The sequence below is a fragment of the Anser cygnoides genome, chromosome 2 (genome assembly GCF_040182565.1).
Source record: "Anser cygnoides isolate HZ-2024a breed goose chromosome 2, Taihu_goose_T2T_genome, whole genome shotgun sequence".
Taxonomy (NCBI): Eukaryota; Metazoa; Chordata; class Aves; order Anseriformes; family Anatidae; genus Anser; species Anser cygnoides.
The window spans coordinates 102,168,419-102,187,039 of NC_089874.1; the positions used below are offsets into that span (position 1 = coordinate 102,168,419).

At 37.9% G+C, this 18,621-nt stretch overlaps 1 long non-coding RNA gene across 1 annotated transcript in view; it reads left to right on the top strand.

The window, feature by feature from the left end:
• LOC106042214 (uncharacterized) overlaps positions 1-18,621 on the top strand; it is a 95,017-nt gene that overhangs the window by 43,097 nt on the left and 33,299 nt on the right. Inside the window, exons 3-7 of the long non-coding RNA XR_010829582.1 lie at positions 1,843-1,884; positions 1,993-3,601; positions 5,850-5,905; positions 9,278-9,310; positions 11,090-11,180. This is a non-coding gene — a long non-coding RNA (uncharacterized lncRNA). The remainder of the gene's footprint in view (positions 1-1,842; positions 1,885-1,992; positions 3,602-5,849; positions 5,906-9,277; positions 9,311-11,089; positions 11,181-18,621) is intronic.

Below are 18,621 nucleotides of genomic sequence, written 5' to 3' on the forward strand. Positions count from 1 at the left end.
CTAAAGCCAGGATGACATGCATAATTTGTCACAACATCATTTATAAAGTTCTTCTAACACATTTCTGTAAGGTGTGGGAGTAACTCACCCAAGGAGTTACTACCACCTGATCCTTCACAGCATCACAGAATGGTTTGGGTTGCAACCTTAAAGACCATCTAATTCCACCCCCGCCCTGCCATGAGCAGGGACACCTCCCACTAGACCAGCTTGCCTAAAGCCCCATTCAGCCTGGCCTTGAACACCTCCAGGGATGGGGCATCCACAGGCAACCTGTCTCTGGGCAATGTGTGCCAGTGCCTTCACCACCCTCTGAGTAAAGAATTTCTTTATGATATCTGATCTAAACTTACCCTCTTTTAGCTTAAAGCCGTTACCCTTTGTCCCTATACTCCCTGACAGAGTCCCTCCCCAGCTTTCCTGTAGTCCCCTTTAGGTACTGGAAGGCTGCCATAAGGTCTCTCTGGAGCCTTCTCTTCTCCAGGCTGAACAACCCCAACTCCCTCAGCCTGTCTTCATAGAAGTGAGGCCCTTTGATCCTCTTCGTGGCCTTCCTTTGGACTCGTTCTAACATGTCCACGTCCTTGTTGTGCTGGGGGCCCCAGAGCTGATCGCAGGGCTCCAGGTGGAGTCTCATTAGAGCAGAGCAAAGGGGGAGAATCACCTCCCTCCACCTGCTGGCCACTTCTCTTTTGATGCAGCCCAGGATACGGCTGGCTTTCTGGGCTGCAAGCTCATGTTGCTGGCTCAAGTTGAGCTTCTCATCAACCAACACCCCCTGGTCCTTCTCATCTCTTCAATCCATTCTTTGCCCAATCTGTATGAGTGCTTGGGATTGCCTCAACCCTTCCTTCAATATTAGGAAGTTTTACATGGAAGTAAGCATCTAGCTCCCTGGATAACTGGCCTAGGTCAGGATTTAACCTGCGGACCAAGGGTATTGTTTTAAATATGGTGTATGTGTGCGTCTGTAGGAAATATGAGAGAATAGAGTGGGAGAGAGAGCTTTGTGCACAATTTGTGTAAACTGAACTAGAAAATGTAATAATTTGAAGTTACCCTTTCACAGATATGCTCCTATATTTTGGTTATAATTTTCCAGTTGGAGAAACATGAAAGAAACCTTTTTTTTAGTCTTTTCGTTTTGCAACAAAATTATTTTAATGTCAATACTTAAATTAATAAAAGATATCTTTTAGCACGTCAGATTATTTATTGAAAACTATACAGTTCAAATTTCTGATTTAAAAATTTCCACTTTTATGATATTTGGCTTTATTGGCTTACTTTTCTACTCTGGAATATATGAAGTTAGGGGCAGTTACTTCCTAGACTTTTTATAGTACTAAAAGTTTGAAATTCTGGTACTATATAGGAAAAAGAAATGACCACTATTAGTTATTTTATTTTTTTTAAGTCAACACTTTTTCCTTTTGGCAATAGTAGCAGATAAGTATATTCCCTTATTCCTTTACATATTTTTTTCTCTAACGCATACTAAATTGTAGCAGAATAAAATTAGACTTTTTATGCCCTTTTCAGCCTGTTAAATTGGTGTTTTATATTAGCCATAACTTCATTATGCAAGATACGACCTACAGTAGTTCTTGTTATCAAACCAATGCCATAGTTGAATGTTATCTTTAAATTGGGGGGAAAAAAAAAAAAAAGCTTTGAAAAAACTTCCAAATGTGAAGATATGTACTGAAAAACACAGTTAACTAGTGCTCCTATGCATACCTGAATTTGGAGACTTAAGCATACTGTACATAAGTAGTTGTGTTCTGTTCATTTGATTTTGTTTGGTTTTGTCTTTTTTTTTTTTTATTTTTATTTTTTTAGGTTTATCAGGCTCACGAATGAAAGCTGGCTTTTGTGATCCAGGTAAGACTGTTGTTGCACATTAGGTGACCTTTAACTTTGCTTCCTAAACCCTCTGTTCTTCTTGGGTACCTAAGCATGCTCAAATTTTTTCTCTATTGCTGTCATCAGGGTTATGTGTGTGTGCATGGGAGAAGAGCAACATTTATCCTTAAGATTGCTTTCACGAGGAGTGAGTTAGGTGGGTTCAGTTTTATTCTTTTCTGTTGATGGTGGCGAAAAGCGAGAGACATCTTTCTTCTCTGACAAGTCAAGGAAAAGAAAAAGCAAATTCAAATACCCCTAGAGATTTTCCTTTGAGAGTCTGCTGGTAAATATCAAATACTGTTTGCAGTACAGGCTATTCCATATCATCATAGGGTCAACAGCTATGGAAGCAGGTTTGCTTTCTTACACCTGTATAGATAAATATGATCTTACCTTTGTTTCCCCTCAGGGCTTGCTTTTTGGCTTGACTTTCTGCTTTTGGCTTCTGTTTCTTTTTTCTTTACTCCATCCCATCGCCCCTATTTCAGCAACTTAAAATAAATCAGTATATAACTTTTGCCTTGCAAGCATGTTGTTAGTTAGTACACAGTTTGCTTGATTAAAAATCTTGTTCTCCTGTTCACAGCATACCTGGGACTTACAGCTGTATGATTAATTCTAAAAATTTACAGAGACCTTAAACTTAATTGTGTTTCTCAAGATGTGGTGGTATGTTTAAGATGCATAATAAAAAGGGGAAAATAAAAGAAAGTTGTAGGTCACTCATCAGAAGTGCAAAAGGCACAAGTCAGTCTTTCCTGGAATGTATGAGGCAGATGTTGCCAAAGTTTCTGGTGACCTGAGAGATTTTCTTCTCGACATAATATGCATGTTTTAAGAAATAAAACAAAAAATTGCTGGTAAAGAAAAAAATTAGACGAGCTTTGGTGTAAGGCATGGCTGGTGGAAGCTGCTGATGGGAAAGGCAGCATGAGGCATGGCTTGCAGACCGACAGGCACCTGGCTGACATGCATTGCACCAGAGATCAGCGCAGCCTACACCAGGTCTTGCTATCTAGAAGACTTAAGCCTCAAACTGTGAATGATTGTTACTGGAGTGAAGGGAAAGCAACCAGCTGGCTGAACAGTTGCTTCCCCAGAGGGAAAGACTCTGAAATTTTATGGCGTTAGTTACACTTTAAGAATTAATACTCATTATTCTGCTTACTTACCGTGTTTTCTCCTTTTTAATGAAAATGTTAAACTCCTTAAGTTTGCAGATGGGGAGAAGTGGTCACTTTGAGTATAATTAGTATAATTTCCCAAGGTCTTTGAATAGGTCTTCAAGCAAGTGTTTATCTGGGAAGTCCCTCAAATTTGAATGCACCTTTGTATTTATCAGTTGAATTGTGATAGGAAGATGATACTGAGAAGCAGGTTCAGTGTTTGGTTAGCCAAAGCAATGAGAGATCGATCCCAAAACAATAAGGGGTTATAGAAATGCATAAAATCTAATGCTGAATTAAGGCTTGGCTCCTGCAGGGAGGAGAGGTAATCTAAATTTCAAATACATATTTCAATACATATTTTCATGCACATTTCTGAAAGCAAGATGAGCTTGGACTCGTGTGTGTGTTCTGTTTTAGGGTAAACTGGAATGAAAGAATTTTTAATTCTTCTTCTTTTTTTTTTTTTTCCTCTCCTGGTTTCCACCCTGAGAAAACAAATGACTGCAAGAACCCTTCAAGAGCAGGTATCTGAAGAACCATATGCTTGGTTTTCTTAGGGCTGTGAATCATTTAGGAGCAGATCCTACAGATCTGTCAAATCTCATGCATTATGCATGGGACTCATTCATTTAGTCCCTGTCTCTGGCTCATGTATTTTCAAGAGCTCTGCAGCTTCTCTTCTGCTTTTTGAGCCCTGACACTAAGGCAGTTGCTGACCATAAAGAGTCAGAGGAAAGCTGGGAGTCCATGGTGGTAATGAAAAAAATAGTCCCATTCTGCTTAACTTAAAGCTGATATTGCTATCTATAGCGGGGAAAAGCATTTGTCTTTCCCTTATTGTTTGACTGATCTTCCTTAGGCTTGCAGAGACAAATACATACATACATATGGACGCAGACTACTTGAGCATTGCTGATTTGGCATCCACATTTTCCTTCCTGTCCCTTCCACTTACCCTGTCCTGCCTGTTACTTGGAGCGTTAACAGTCAGTGTGATCTATACCTGTGCTCTCTTGTGAAGGCCATCTAGGTAGAGAGTTGCACAACAGTCTGGAGAATTGCTTGAGAATGGTTCAGTTGTCTGCTGGTGTTATTTTGACATGAAATGTAATGTGTGGCTCTATAACCATAGTGCTTTGTAGAAAGAAAAATCTTGGGCAATTCTTAACTCCCTACAATGGCACCTTGTTCTTCAGGATTTCTTGGTCAGAAGTGCATACACAGTCTTATTTTTATGATGTTCAATGATTCTGTCATGTTTCAGATGCACCAGACACGTTGTGTACATGGTAGTATAAAAAGCAAAAATGTCCAAGTCGCAAAAGAAGATATGGCCAGGAAAGTCTAAAGCAGCAGGCTTTAAGGCTGCTGAATAAAAATAGAGAACAAAGGTGATTCTATCCGTAGCTTTTATTTAGTGCTGGGTAGGGTAGAGGAGTAGCGAATTGTTGTATCAATGTACAAGAAATGGAACATCAACTTGCATGACCCTGTCTGTTGATGCTACCGAAAACGTAAGGTGAGTGTTGGAATATTATTTTGTGGGTTTTTGTTTTCCTGTTTGTTTTTCTTGTTTGTAATGGTTTTCATTTTATAAGAGCATTTCCCAGATAGTTGGCTGAAAAACTTGAGGACTTTCAGCAGTTTAAGAAGTTAAACACTTGATGTTCTGAGTGAAGGCTGAAATATATGCTGTTCTCTGACATCTTAGGGCACTAATGTAATTTTCATTGCCTTTTTCATTGCTAGCTTCTGTATTCATGCTTCTGTTAGGCTCCTTGAGCCACCTTCTTGCTGTCCTGAGCAGCTGATTATTAGGTTACACGGAAAAGTAACAAGCTGCTAAAGAGGAGTCAAACTGACATCGTGAGGACTTTGGGGCACTGCTGGGTAGATGGTTAGCCTGATGTTTTACACCTAAGTCATGGATATAACAGAGTTTGTCAGCATGCTTATTTTTCAGTCTTATGGTAGTAGCTTTTAAGTTTGCTTGGATTAAAATTATATGCAACAAGATTCTAAATGATAGGCTTCAGAAGCCCATAAATGAACCTCATCTTTGCTTTATTTTTTATTTTTTCCTGAAAACTTCTAATTTTGACACGGTTTTGATACAGTTTCCCCAAATAATAAAACTGTACTCAACTGCACTATTAGAGCTGTGGTTATAAATCCAGCCAATGCCCATACTACACAGTGATTAACTAGGTTCTGCAACTGCATGCATCTCTACTGGTAGCTATAGCCTGCAAGGTGAAGCGATTGCTCATAACTATTGAGCGGATATCCCCATACATCACTGCATGAAGTCATCAATCCTTTTCAAGGTTAAAAGGATATTTCTCAAGAGCAGGCATTGCTGCTGCTCACAGCAGCAACAATACCAGCATATTTTCAGTTTTTGAACAGCTTTGTTGCAGTTAGAATTTCTTAAGTTCAGGAGGATAGGCATTTTAAGTGTGCTAACCAGCAGAAAAAAAAAATGTGGCATATTTGCAGTATACATTGTCTTCTGGGCTTATCTTTTATAAATTTCCTGGGTCTGCAAAAGCAGAATGCTGTGTTTGAGGAGACACACAAATGCCATGGCTGTGCCCTCCATCTAATTTATTTCTTTTGGTCTAATCCCCTGTTAATCAAATCAAAGTGAAATGTCTTTCTTGCTGTACATACACACGTTTGTGGTGTTTTTTTTTTTTTTTTTTTTCCCTGGCCAAATTATACTGCAAAATGTGTAAATGTAGTAATTTTGTAAACTCTTTTCTGATACAGATGCAAGTTCAGCATGATTGTTTCCAGTTCTACTGGTGAGAGGAGTGCCTGGCTGGGTATGGATAGATCTGTCGTGGGGTTGTTCCTTGGTTATTGCTGAGATTTAATGCATGTAAATTATTCAGTATTGCATGAGCTACTGTCATCTCCATTCTTACCAGAAAGGGAAACTGACTTCAGAAATGAGACATGTACATCTGAATTCAAGTTCAGTTTCCAGTGTTGCCCAAAGTATTTTTGTGTGATCTTGGGTGAGTCACTTCATCTCTGAAGTGGCTCTTTCTCTGTAAATCGGCAGTTTATTTTTCTGTACTGGAGCTTTTACTGGAGAACAAATCAATTAATATATGTAAGAAGCTCAGAAATTACATTGACAACAGCCATAAAAATCTAGACACATAGCATTTTTTTTTTTTTCTGGATGAAGAACTGTAAAGTAATAGGATTTGGTCCTTTCTTTCCTCTCTTCTGCTTTCATTTTGAAGTTCTCTATTAGCTAGATAAATTCTGTAACTTTGAAACAGAACTTGACATTACCGTAATTCTGAGAAAATAACGTAAAACAAAAATAAATCATAGTGTTCATAGTGTTAAATGTGGTTGTAGTAGACTATTTCAAGCAGGGGTTCAGTTTCTTCACATTCAAAAAATGTACTATTTCTTACACAAGATCACGTTCCCACTCTCAGATGCACAAGGAGCTTTCTTAGAATGTACAAGGAAATCCATTTATTATTTTGACTTAAAATCAATTTAAACACAGTCCCTTTCAGAAAATTAGTATTTGTCAGGCCATTTTTATGTCCTGGTGATCTTAATGGAGTATCGAGAATTTTTAAAATTCACACAGATATTTGTTCAGTTGCATTTGCAAATTATTGTTTTTTATAGAGTAATAATGCTATATTTTTAAAAATTCTTCTCTATAACTGATGAATTGTCCCTGATAGAGGAAGAGAGTACTCTGTCACAGGAATTTCAGAGATGGATAACACTGCGTTGTATAGGCGCATTAACAATGCACTTTCACAACTAACATATCTAGAATCCAGCAAATTTAGCACTCCTTTACAGAGATTAATACTCTAAAAAATACTTTACTCTTATTTTATGTGTACAATTAATATCAACTTTAACATAATTTTCATATGGAAATATGTTTAGATCCTCAGTTGCCATAGTGCCTGTAGGTCTGTTCTGGCAATATTTAGTACTTCTGTAGAAGGCATGTGGAAAAATTTTATGCAATTAGTTAATGTAAAGCCTTTGAAACTCGAAGGAAGCATTCTGCAGAGGTCTGTGGGTTAAGTGTTAAGTGATTAAGTTAAACCCAATGCTTTAAAGACTAACTTTTCACTATTTATAGGAGCATGGATGCTTAGTTAGATGTGTACCAGGACAGGTATGCAAAATTCTCCCTGCAGAATCATTTTGTGTGACTGTTTGCACAGTGCCAGTGCGTGTGAAGAGAAAGGGTTACCTAGCACAATCTGATATTGATATAAGTGTTGAAAACCTCTCCCACCCCAACAGTCAGCTGCCTAGAACACCTCAGATGACTTCTATATTACTTGTTCTTTGACATAATTTTAAGGCATTTTGACATATATTGTAAAGAAAAAATTTTCAAATTTGTGAGCATTAGTCGTTAACATCTTTCTGATTCTGTATGTGCAAAGTATTTCATGATGTGCTAATATGTATATTGTACCTTCTTGGAAGGGAAAGTGCACTTGAGAGTGTAATCACAATTTTGAAATTTATTTCATGGCAATATTTTTAATTTATTTTTACTATTTTCTTTAATGTTGTATTTTCTATTAATTTCTTACCAGACTTGACGCCTAGTGTAAGACATCTCCTTTGCTCTGTGTGGGTAAATAAACGTAGACATACATCTGTAGGTAAAAAAAAAAAAAAAAAAAAAAAAATCATATGGGTTTTCACTTGGACTACAGGGTTAAAGTAAATACTTATGAATCAGTAGCTATGGACTGTCTCAATTGGCAAGAATTAACTACAGATTTTTTTTTAGCCATCAAGGAGCAAATCTGCTTGTATAGCAAGTCCCTGGAAGCCAAGATCAGATCATCTGTCTAATGTTCTGTTTCCTTTTAGCAGCCAATTTGAAAAATCAATATGAATATTTTTTAACCTAAAATAACCTGCATATAACCATTCTGATCTAAGATTGAAATAGTTTACTGGAAGATATGTTTGCCTGAATTTATTTTTCTTCTAACAAAATGACTGTGAGAATTGTATGTGGAATAAGTAATAAATGGAAGAACCAGCTGCTGTGTGAAAGGTAATTGATATTACGAGCAGGAGAAAATGTCTGTAGTGTTAATCTGGAGGCAAGAAGAGATGGTCAGTGGAAAAATGCATTCCGTATTAATATTAAACTATACATTTCCACAGAGTGAAAGGAAAGAAAGGCTTTGTAATGAGAATAAGTCTTTTCCCTTCAGCCTACCACAACAGTGCTGTTGTGTGTTCCTCTGAGAAATACAGTGTGCCCAGTTGGCAGCAATGGCTCACCACTGGATAAACGTTTGTGAAATAATCTGCAAGTATCTTTTGTATTTATTGAAGAAAGGGCCTGTATGAGCAGGCTGGTTTTGGCAGAGAGGTCAGTGTTACGCATTGCACCTGAAAATAAGAAGTTTCAGTTGGCATATATAAAAGCTTTCACCCGTTACTGGAAAAAGTATTGGTAGAATAATGAGGTGGAACTGGTAGAAATATGCTTTAGATCAACAGCATCCTGAAAGAGGCTCAAGTTATAGCCACTTCTTAATAACCTTGTTATTCTGGATTTTATTAACATGTAAAACTGTCTGTTGCTTTTACCTAGAAAAAGCTATTTTTGTACTTAGGGGTTTACAGTTTTTTGGATGAAAATGTCTTAATGCCACAATGTATTATAAAGGTTTTTTTCATGTTTACTATGTTATGGTGAGGTATGCAACTTTGTGGAAATTGAATTATGTAGTAGGATTAAATTACTGAAAATATTTTGAATGAAAATCTGCAGATCAACTAAATGATCATTGTTTAAACAATTTGCTTTCTTCTAGAACGAGATGATGCATCCCTAATCTGGAATATTTTTCTTCCATTTTCAATAATCCACTAACACATCAGAGAGCCTGGGTAGTTGCTACTGCCAGTAGTAGTACTACCTCAAAACTGCTCAAGGAGAGAACCATGTTGCTTGTGAGCTGTCTTAACTTCTGCTGACTCTTGGAACCCAAGAGTGCTATTAGTTCTATTCCCGGTGTGAATGCATTCAGTAACATCTGAATCAGTAACACCTGAACATGAAAGCTGAGGATGTTTGTACTGCTGTCCTTTGTCTTTTTGGCTTAATAGTCTAATTTTCTCCCCTTTCTTTTCCTGCATTTTTCAAATTGTGTTAAAAATAGCCTTGAACTACTGTCAGCGCTGTAACTGTGTTGGTAAGTAATCCATACACCTTCAGTTGACCTTGCCACACTTCATTTAATCTACCCCCTTTCCTTCAGAGTCAGCTGTATGTAGTGGTTTTACTCAGGTCGACAGCTAAGCTCCACCACAACAGCTCTCTCACTCCCCCTCCTCAAAGGGAAAGGGGAGAAAAATACAATGAAAAGGGCTCAAGGGTTGAGATAAGGGCAGGGAGATCACTCAACAATTATCATGATGGGCAAAACAGACTCAGAAGAGGGAGCTTAGTAAAATGTATTACCTATTACTAACAAGCTAGAGAAGTGAGAAACAAAGGAAAGAAACTAAAACCACCTTCCTGCCATCCACCTTCTTCCACCTCCTCCCCCTGAGTGGTGCAGGGGAACAGGGAAAGGGGGCTGTGGTCAGTTCCTAACACTTCATCTCCAGCGCTCCTTCACGGTCACTCTCTGCCCCTGCTCCACATGGGGTCCCTCCCACGGGATGCCGTCCTTCCCGAACTGATCCTGAGGGGCTGCCCACAGGCAGCAGCTCTTCAAGAACTGCTCCCACACGGCTCCGTACCACAGGGTCCATCCTCCAGGAGCAAACTGCTCCAGCACGGGTCCCCCACGGGCGGCAGCTCCCCCCAGCCCCCCTGCTCCTGCGTGGGCTCCTCTCCACGGGCTGCAGCTCCGGCCCGGGGCCTGCTCCTGCGGGGGCTCTCCATGGGCCTCAGCCTCCTCCAGGCCACATCCACCTGCTCCACCGGGGGCTCCTCCACGGGCTGCAGCGTGGAGATCTGCTCCGTATGGGACCCATGGGCTGCAGGGGGACAGCCTGCTCCACCAGGGGCCTCTCCACAGGCTGCAGGGGAACTGCTGCTGCGTGCCTGGAGCACCTCCTGCCCTCCTGCTGCACTGACCTTGGGGGTCTGCAGGGCTGCTTCTCACTCTTCACTCACCCAGCTGCTGTGTCCAGCAGTTTTTTTTTTTTTTTTCCTCCTCTCTCCCCTGTCTTAAATATGCTCTCACAGAGGCACAAACAACATCACTTATTGGTTTGGCTCTGGACAGCAGCAGGGCCCTTATCTAACTTGGGGCAGCTGCTGGATTCTTCTCTCAGAAGTCACCCCTATGGCCCCCCACTACCAAAACCTTGCCATGTAAACTCGCTACACTGTAGAAGTTTGTTTTGGCCAAATTTTAGAAATATGGTATTGAGGGTTTGATAGCTGTAGGCAGAAACACAGTGAGGACCTCGTATGGGGCAGTAGATTAAATAACCCCCAGTGCATTATATAAGCATAGTTGATAACTCACATAACTAAATTAACGTGGCAGGTAGCTTAGCTGGCAATAATTGCCACTCATACTATATTAACTGGCTTTAGTACTCATCCACTGAGGATGAGTGAAATATGAGGTAGTGGACTGATGCAGTGCATACTGTAAATGCTGAATTTTGCAAAAAATACTTAAGAATGGTTTGGGAATCACTTCCTTTACACATTTTTCTTTTTAAACAAATAAATACTGATTTTATGAGCATTTATATTTGCAAAGTCACTACTCATTTATTTATGAAGAAACAAAATATGAGAGCTACAAACATTATAACTAAAATATGCGACTGAATATTCAATAAATATTTTCTTGCTCTGTGCAGAAGCCTTAATTTGAATACTAATGCTGAGATCATAGATCAAATATACCCCGATGTGCTTGGCATACAATGGCATTACAATTTAAGGAGAAACTGAAAATTCTAACTGAGGTGAAAGCTTTCACTGATGCTTTTGGTTTTCTCAGGGGAACCTCTTTGAAGAGAGAAGAGAGATGGAGAATTAGGAGAAAAAAGTTCCTGTGAAGTATTTGCCTGTGCCAGCTTCTGCCTAGTAAGGTATGCAGAAAAATCTATAGCTCTAATTATATCAGAATTTTGCTTTTGTTCTAACTGATGATAACCTGATATGAAATCTTATCATGCACAGATATGACTAAATAGCTATAGATAAAAGCATGTTTCAACATTTTGAAAGTAAGAATGAGTCTTTTGATTTATGAATACTTTAAAGAAATCAATTAGAAGTGCAAAAAATGTAACGTTAACTCTAAAATTGCAAAAGAAAAAATGAAATGTTAAAGATCCAAGTTTCTGATATATAAAAAATTCACTCATGCTTAATTTTGCAATATAATAGCAACACAATTTAAATTAAGGTATTTTGATATATATATAACCTGAGGCTATGTTGAAATGGATTTTAAAATGAATTGGCTTCCTTTTTTAATCTTGTTTGATGTCATTAAACATTATTGTTTACGTTGATTAACATCAATTAAATACTGATGTGAGATGGAGAAGTATTTTCTTTGTATGTTATCTCTGCTGGCACATTCTCTGGTCAAGTAGGAAGTAGCAGAGTTTGAGAATGTATTTTGAAAAGACCCCAGGAGCAATCAAGCCTGGCCCATAGCTCTTTCAAACTTGGCATCTCTAAAAACATGTTTTCCTGCCAGTAGCTGGATGTGGAGTACAGACTGGCCCTCTGACCCATTCTGACACACCAGGGAATTTTTTTTGGTTGACAGTGCAGACAGACTCCCATCTGGAATTTTGGAGGTTTCAGCACTGCACTCTGTTACTGCTTATCATTATTATCTTCACCAAAATGAGCTAGCAATTTCTTCCTTTTAAAATCCCCCAAAGGCAATTTTGTTGACTGGAACTCTGTAATACCCTGTATAGCTAGCCATATGCAGTAATTAAAAAAATAAATATGTCACTAGTATAATAACTATAGAGACTTCAGAGAACTAGTACGTTATAGTTGGGAAGCATGTCAAATTATCTGCACGTCACCTGAATATTTTCCAAAATAAATGATCTGTTGACTCAGACAAGTAACTTATCAAATACTGCTGCGGTTTGTTTTCTAGCACTTGGAATTCTGAAGGTTTATCATTTGGAATTTGGCTTTTGCATCTTCCGTTGCTTTTGCTTCACTTTTGCCCCTATTGCAAATCCATTAAGCATACCTGTTGAAATGCATGGAGAGAAGTTGTTTTAACTGCAGATCTAGACATATATCTGGTAGGCACAATTGTTACTCCTTTGGACGTTAGATGCGTTGGGATGCTAAAAGTTAAAACATGATTATTTACTATTGACCTGTGATTTTGCATTCTGAGAATAAAAGATGTTTGTAAACCAAGTGGCTTGTGTAGAAATTATTTTACAGGCTGAGGTTTGCTTTTTTTTTTTTTAATCTGTTTTGTATTTGTTAGCTGAAATCCAGAAGGCTGAACCCAGCTATGAAGAGTTGTAGGCAAAATATATAATAAATAAATAAATATTTTATTGATTGAAAAACTAATGGTTAAAAAAACAACAACAACAAAAAAACCACAACAAAACACCCTCATAGCATTGAGGATCTTGTGGGAGGGGTATGGCAGGGGGCTTAAAATGCTGGATTTTGTCATTATCTCTTCCTCCTTGTAAGCTCTCTAATACTTCCCAATCCCTGCCTCAGAGTGACCTTTGCTGAGAGAGTTGGATGTCAGCCCTTTATAGAGCCTAAGAGTCAGAACACGGTAACAGCAGCTGAAAAATCTCCCATAGATCAGACAAGCCAGCAAATAAAACAAGGGGGGAGGATGGGGGAGAAGAAACTGGATATTTGTGGTTTTTTTGATTGTTTAATTAATTTTAGATTTATTTTTATAGAGATTTTAGATGTGTTAAAATATAAAGGCAAAAGGCATAGACCTAAATTTTAAAATCATTAAAGATTGTTTAAGACTAAATTTGGTCTTGGCATGTTTTCAGATAGACTTTTCCCACCGTTCTGTAAATCTGTGCCAGATACTTATGGGCAGCATAATGGAAGTGGCATTTGGGTTAGTCCTAAAATTAGAAAGAATTCTGATTTGGACTTTGTAATTTTTTATTTTTTAACTTAAAGTCCTCAATTTTGAAAGTAGACTGTAGTTGTTTTCACTTCCAGGAAGGCTGACTTTGTCACTGAGTTCTTCTGGAAACTCAGTGTCTGTATAGGGGGCTACAAATTTGGTTTTCCAAAGGGTGGGAAGGAGGTTCCCAACTTCAGTGAATTTTAGTTACAAGTAGGCATTTAATTTACTTTACTGCTTTTTAAAATTCTTAAGACTTTAACTTAAAGTATTTTAACTTCCCTTCTTGGCCTGAACATTTAGAAGGCTTTAGAAATACAATTCTTATACAGTTTTAGGTTGTTATTCAAGTAAAACTTTTCACAACCTATTAAATATTAAATAGCATAGGAATTTAATAAAGAATAGATATTGATGTGTAGGACCAGCATGATATGGGCAATAGTAAGAGTACGTTGACTGTTGTTGATGGTACGTTTTGTTTTGTTTGCGTTTGCTCTTGTCAGCATTGGTTGTATTCTCAGCATGGTATTTTCTGGTGTTTTTAAAGGTCTTCAAGCTTTAGATAGGCTTTTGGGAGAATTGGATTAAGGAACGCATGTAGAAAATTTCTGTTGTGTATAGGCATACCTATGCATATGAATGCTGAGAAGCTAGATATGCTTGCTAATACAGCTCCTCACTCAACAAATCTGTGTTGTCAAGAAGGTGGGTATTGAAACATATTGTAATTAAGACTTTTATCTATGAGTGAAAGCACTTCTTTAAGATATTTACTGGGTCTAATTGTTGCTACTTTTTAATAACAGTGGCTTATTGAAAGAGTAGTATGCAACTATCACAACTTTGTGATTTAGATGAATTTCAGATGTTTGAAGCAGTCTCTAACTGCTTAAAACAGAAGGGAAAACTAATCAACATCAAAAATGTCATCAAACAGGTTCTCAATACCAGGTTAATAGATTCTGCCATGTTTGTGCCATGGTTTAAAAGAGCCCTTTGGTTAGAGAGAATACATCCTTTAGATTCTTGAAATGAAGGTATTTGTCCTTTCAGCTTAGTGTGCAACTAGTTAGCATTCATAAAAAAAAATCAGGAATAAGAAGATGCATGTGGACATCCCCCCCCCTAGTTAAACTTTGGAGTCTTCATTAAATAAGACCTTTTTTCCTCCCTATTTTATTATTATTATTTTTTTTGTTGTTGTTAAAAGGAAAGCATCTTGCAGGTGTGGCAGAAGATGGTAGCAATTGAAATGTGGACTTTGGAAAATATCTGGAAAAGAACTAAGCTACTGCAAAAGTAGTACGGCTATGAATCCAAATGTGTTTGACAGAAATTGGGTAACTTTTTAAAAAATCAAATTATTATTGTTCTCAAACAAAGCTTTCTGCCTGTATTCTTATGCCAGATTATATTCAGATGAATAGGACTACAGGGGATGATATGATTGCATAGAGTTCTTTTGTATTCACAGGATCATTTAGGTTGAAAGGAACAAAGTGTGTATGTGGGTTGTTAATTTTTTTTTTTTACTTAACTGAAATTTTCCATGTTGCAACTTGTATGTATTGACTCTAATTCTGTCACAGTGCATGTCTGAGGGGAGTTTGGCTCCATCCATCTTCTGCTCTACTTTCTACCTCACCCCACACCTCTAACAATCTCTTTTTCAGTCTGAACTAACCCAGTTCTCTCAGACCCTTCTCACAAACAATATGGTCCAGACTCCGAATCATATTTATGGTCCTCTGCTGGACCTACTATAGTACGCCTATGTGTTTCTGGACCAGGAAGGCCAAAAGTGGAGATGGTGCTCCAGGTGCTGTCTCACAATTGCTGAATTGCGAGGAATTCCCTTGACGTGCTGCCTATATTCTTTCTAAGACAGTTCAGTATGTGGTTAGTCCTCTTTGCTGCAAAGCCATGGTATAGACTCATGCTCTACTTCTTGTCCACCAAGACACCTAGGTCCTTTTCTTCAAAGATGCTGCCCAGTCAGACATCCTCAGCCTGTTCTGTTGCTTCCAGATGCACAGTTTGGCATTGCCTTTGTTGAACTTCATGAATTTTCTATAGCATCACATTTGCTACACAAAACATGTAGAACATTTTATTTTTTTTTCAATGTGCAGGATATTCATGGTCCCTGAAAGGTAAGTCCTGCCTTTCAGTATGTTAACTGCTGCCCTCTATTTAGTATCATTCACAGGCTTGTTGAGAGTGCTTTCTGTCCTGTCACTGAGGTTGTCAATAAAGAGGTGGTACTATGGCCTCAAACTTCAGACTTTGAGGATTGCCAGGTTGACAATAGGGTTATCTAGTGCCTGTAGAAGTTTTTTGTTGTTGTTGTTTTTTATTTCCTTTTAAATAATGATCTGCTTATAAACTAAGTCTGAGGTTATTTTGTGTTGTGTCTTTTGAATGTGTATGTGAAAATAACTTGAGTAAAGTTACTATAATATTCTGCAATTATTTAACCCTCATTTGAAAATTAAAGCATACAAAACACACTGTGCATTACTGCTTGACTCAGGTGATTATATTAGCTCTGTAGGCCAATTAATTATCTTAGAATGTTTATGCATGAAATGATCTCTCATTGGTCCAAACAAGGGGCAAATTATTTTTTTGAATATATACAGGATTGGGGGTGGTTGGGGCATCAAACTGTCTTTCACTGACTTATCACTGTCACAGCATCATAGTGAGGCACTAGAGAATGTTTTGCACTTGTTTGGTGATTTTTTTGTCTTTTTTTTTAAGCTATTGAAAAACAGTAAGCCACACAAAATGCAAATAAAACTGAGAACTCTTATCAAATATTTATTTCCCTTTGATTGTCTGATAACCTTGAGGACACCTGAGTGTGATTTATTTGTGATTTAAAAGATAAAAATGCCTACCTAGTGATAATCAAGGTATTAGGGTCATCACATGGCCAGGTGATTATATTTACCATAACCTTTTTTTGCATATATGAATTTATGCTCTTGAAAGAGGTGATTTTGTTAAGAACTATAGCTAGGTTTAGCATCATTCTGAGTCTCTGGATATTTCATATTTTCTTGTACATATGATAGACACTTTTAATTTGTTGTTTCAAGACTCCAGTCTCGAAAGAATGACATTGATTCTTAGTAGAGACATATGACTGAAGCATTGCATGAAGTGTAATGGGTGAAGAGGTTCTAGAAATATGCAACAGAAATGTTACTGTTGGTATAAAGGAAGTATGAATTGGAATGTTTGAGTGTGAAAGCACCAGAAGAAACAGGGAAAGAAGGGATGGATAAAAGAATGAGATGTATCAATGGGATTTAGATCGGTATTTTTATAAAATCACAGAACGTCTGCATGCAGTTTTTCAGTAACATTCAACCTAGGGACACCCAAGACAGCCTAAAACAAAGGGCAGGCCAGAGCTGGCAGAGGAAACACAAAGGGTGAATACATTAGCAGTATATCGCTCAGTGACTCAGAGGTGACAGGATTATGAGGCAAAAGTTCTCAGTCACTATGAAGTCATAAGTTGTATAAAAGTTTCATCCAAAACCCGCCAGGTTGCCAGTCCATGAAGGATCCAGTAAGAATTCAGTAGCTGTTGTTCCATGAAACTGCGTGTCACCCACCACAAGCCATCCTGCATGGACTACTGGGATCTTATGAGTATTTGGCTATGAGAAAACCAGTGTGTGAATGGAATGTCTCTTAAATTAAAACCATCTGTGTATATATATGTGTTATCCTGTATAATCTTGCACCGAAGTGTGATTTGTTAGTTGAGCTTTGCATGTTTCAATGCTATTCACTGCACACTTAAAGGTAAAGCAAAAGCTAACAAAAACAGCACCTGGAAAACTTCAGATGCATTTTTCTCTTTGAAAGTGGAAGAGGAGGAGGAAGAAAGGTATCCATCAGATGGGTAGCAGTAACCTCTACTGGTGCAGTCAAAAGAGGTTATGGCATGTAACGATGTGTAAAAAGAATACAGTAGCATTCCTATACAGGAACTTGAAGGTTTTAGTAGTAAACCTTTGTGTTTATTTTTAAAACCCTCAACTTTAGTGTAATGTCCAGAGGAAATGGTAAAAATAGAATAAACCTACCTATCATTTTCAAACATTCTGACAATATCAAAAAAGCTAAAATCTATTGTTACAGTTAAATGAGGAAGAACAATATTTTACCTAAAACTACTTAGTTATAACACCCTTGATGCTTCTGTTAAAAGTTACTACGAATGTATATGCAATGAATGTTGCAACTTGTTGCAAGTTATGTATTTGGCTCTGCTGTTTGGTGAGGTTTTTGTCCCTTGAAATAATCCTTAGCTTGTATCTTGGGAAAAGAGAAATAGGGGACACTTTGCATATTATGATAGAGACTCTATGAAGTACGGATGTGGGTGCTGATTTCTTTTTTCTGGTTCCTGACCATCCTGCAGTAAACTCTAAAGCACAGACAAATTTTATTGATACTCTTGGTCTGGACAGTTTGTCTTTAAGAAATCTAAAGAGCCTGTTTATCTTCTTTAGCTCCTGGATTCAGTATCTCATGTATGTTATAAATAAGTACTTTGGCAGCTCACCATCGTGTAGGTCAGTGCTGAGTTAAGAAAGAAGTGATTCACCAAGTTTTTTTCATCAGTTTTTGGTTGTTTGCTGGCTGCTGCTCCTCCATTTACCTTCCCACTGTTCTACTTAGTGCTCCATTGATATCCCAGCTGTTCTGCTGCTTCAGCCCTTAAGATGTGTGACAGGAAAAAATGGAGCTTATCTAGAAATCAACAGAATAGACTTCCTGCTAATGAAAAGGAACATATGGCTGTGGAAACCAGAAGTGAAGCCCTCATGGAAACAATTAGCAAATCCGTAAAACCTGCCTGATCTCTTCAGAAATGACCAGGATATTCTTGAATTTAGAAGAATGCTATTTTATTTTGGTCACCAACAAATAAATGTTGTGACCCTTACCATGTGTTTCATCTTACTGCATGAACACTTCAGCTAGAGAAAGAGCATTTATTCAGTGAACTACTACATGAGAAAATAAGATGACAAAATTTCTCTCTGTAGTTTTGAGTACTCATGTTGGTTCATAAACTAATCAAAATGTATTGCTGAAAAACTAAGGAGTGTATTTATTTATTTATTTATTTATTTTATGAACCCTGTTTAGAAACTAAGAAAACTTAAAGCGTGAACTTGGTCCCTCAAGGGCTGTGTATTCTAGCCTATTTGGCAGCCCTGTTAGTTGCATGTCTAATGCAAGCGATGTGACAGACCAGTTGTCTGAAGTCACTGTTTTGAAAGGCAATCAACTTAACAAATACTCCTGCTGTGAGTCTGGGACATGCAGATGCAATAATTTTCAAGGAGTTTTTTTTGCACCTGGTTAGCTGTCACTGTTAACAGAAGAATGGG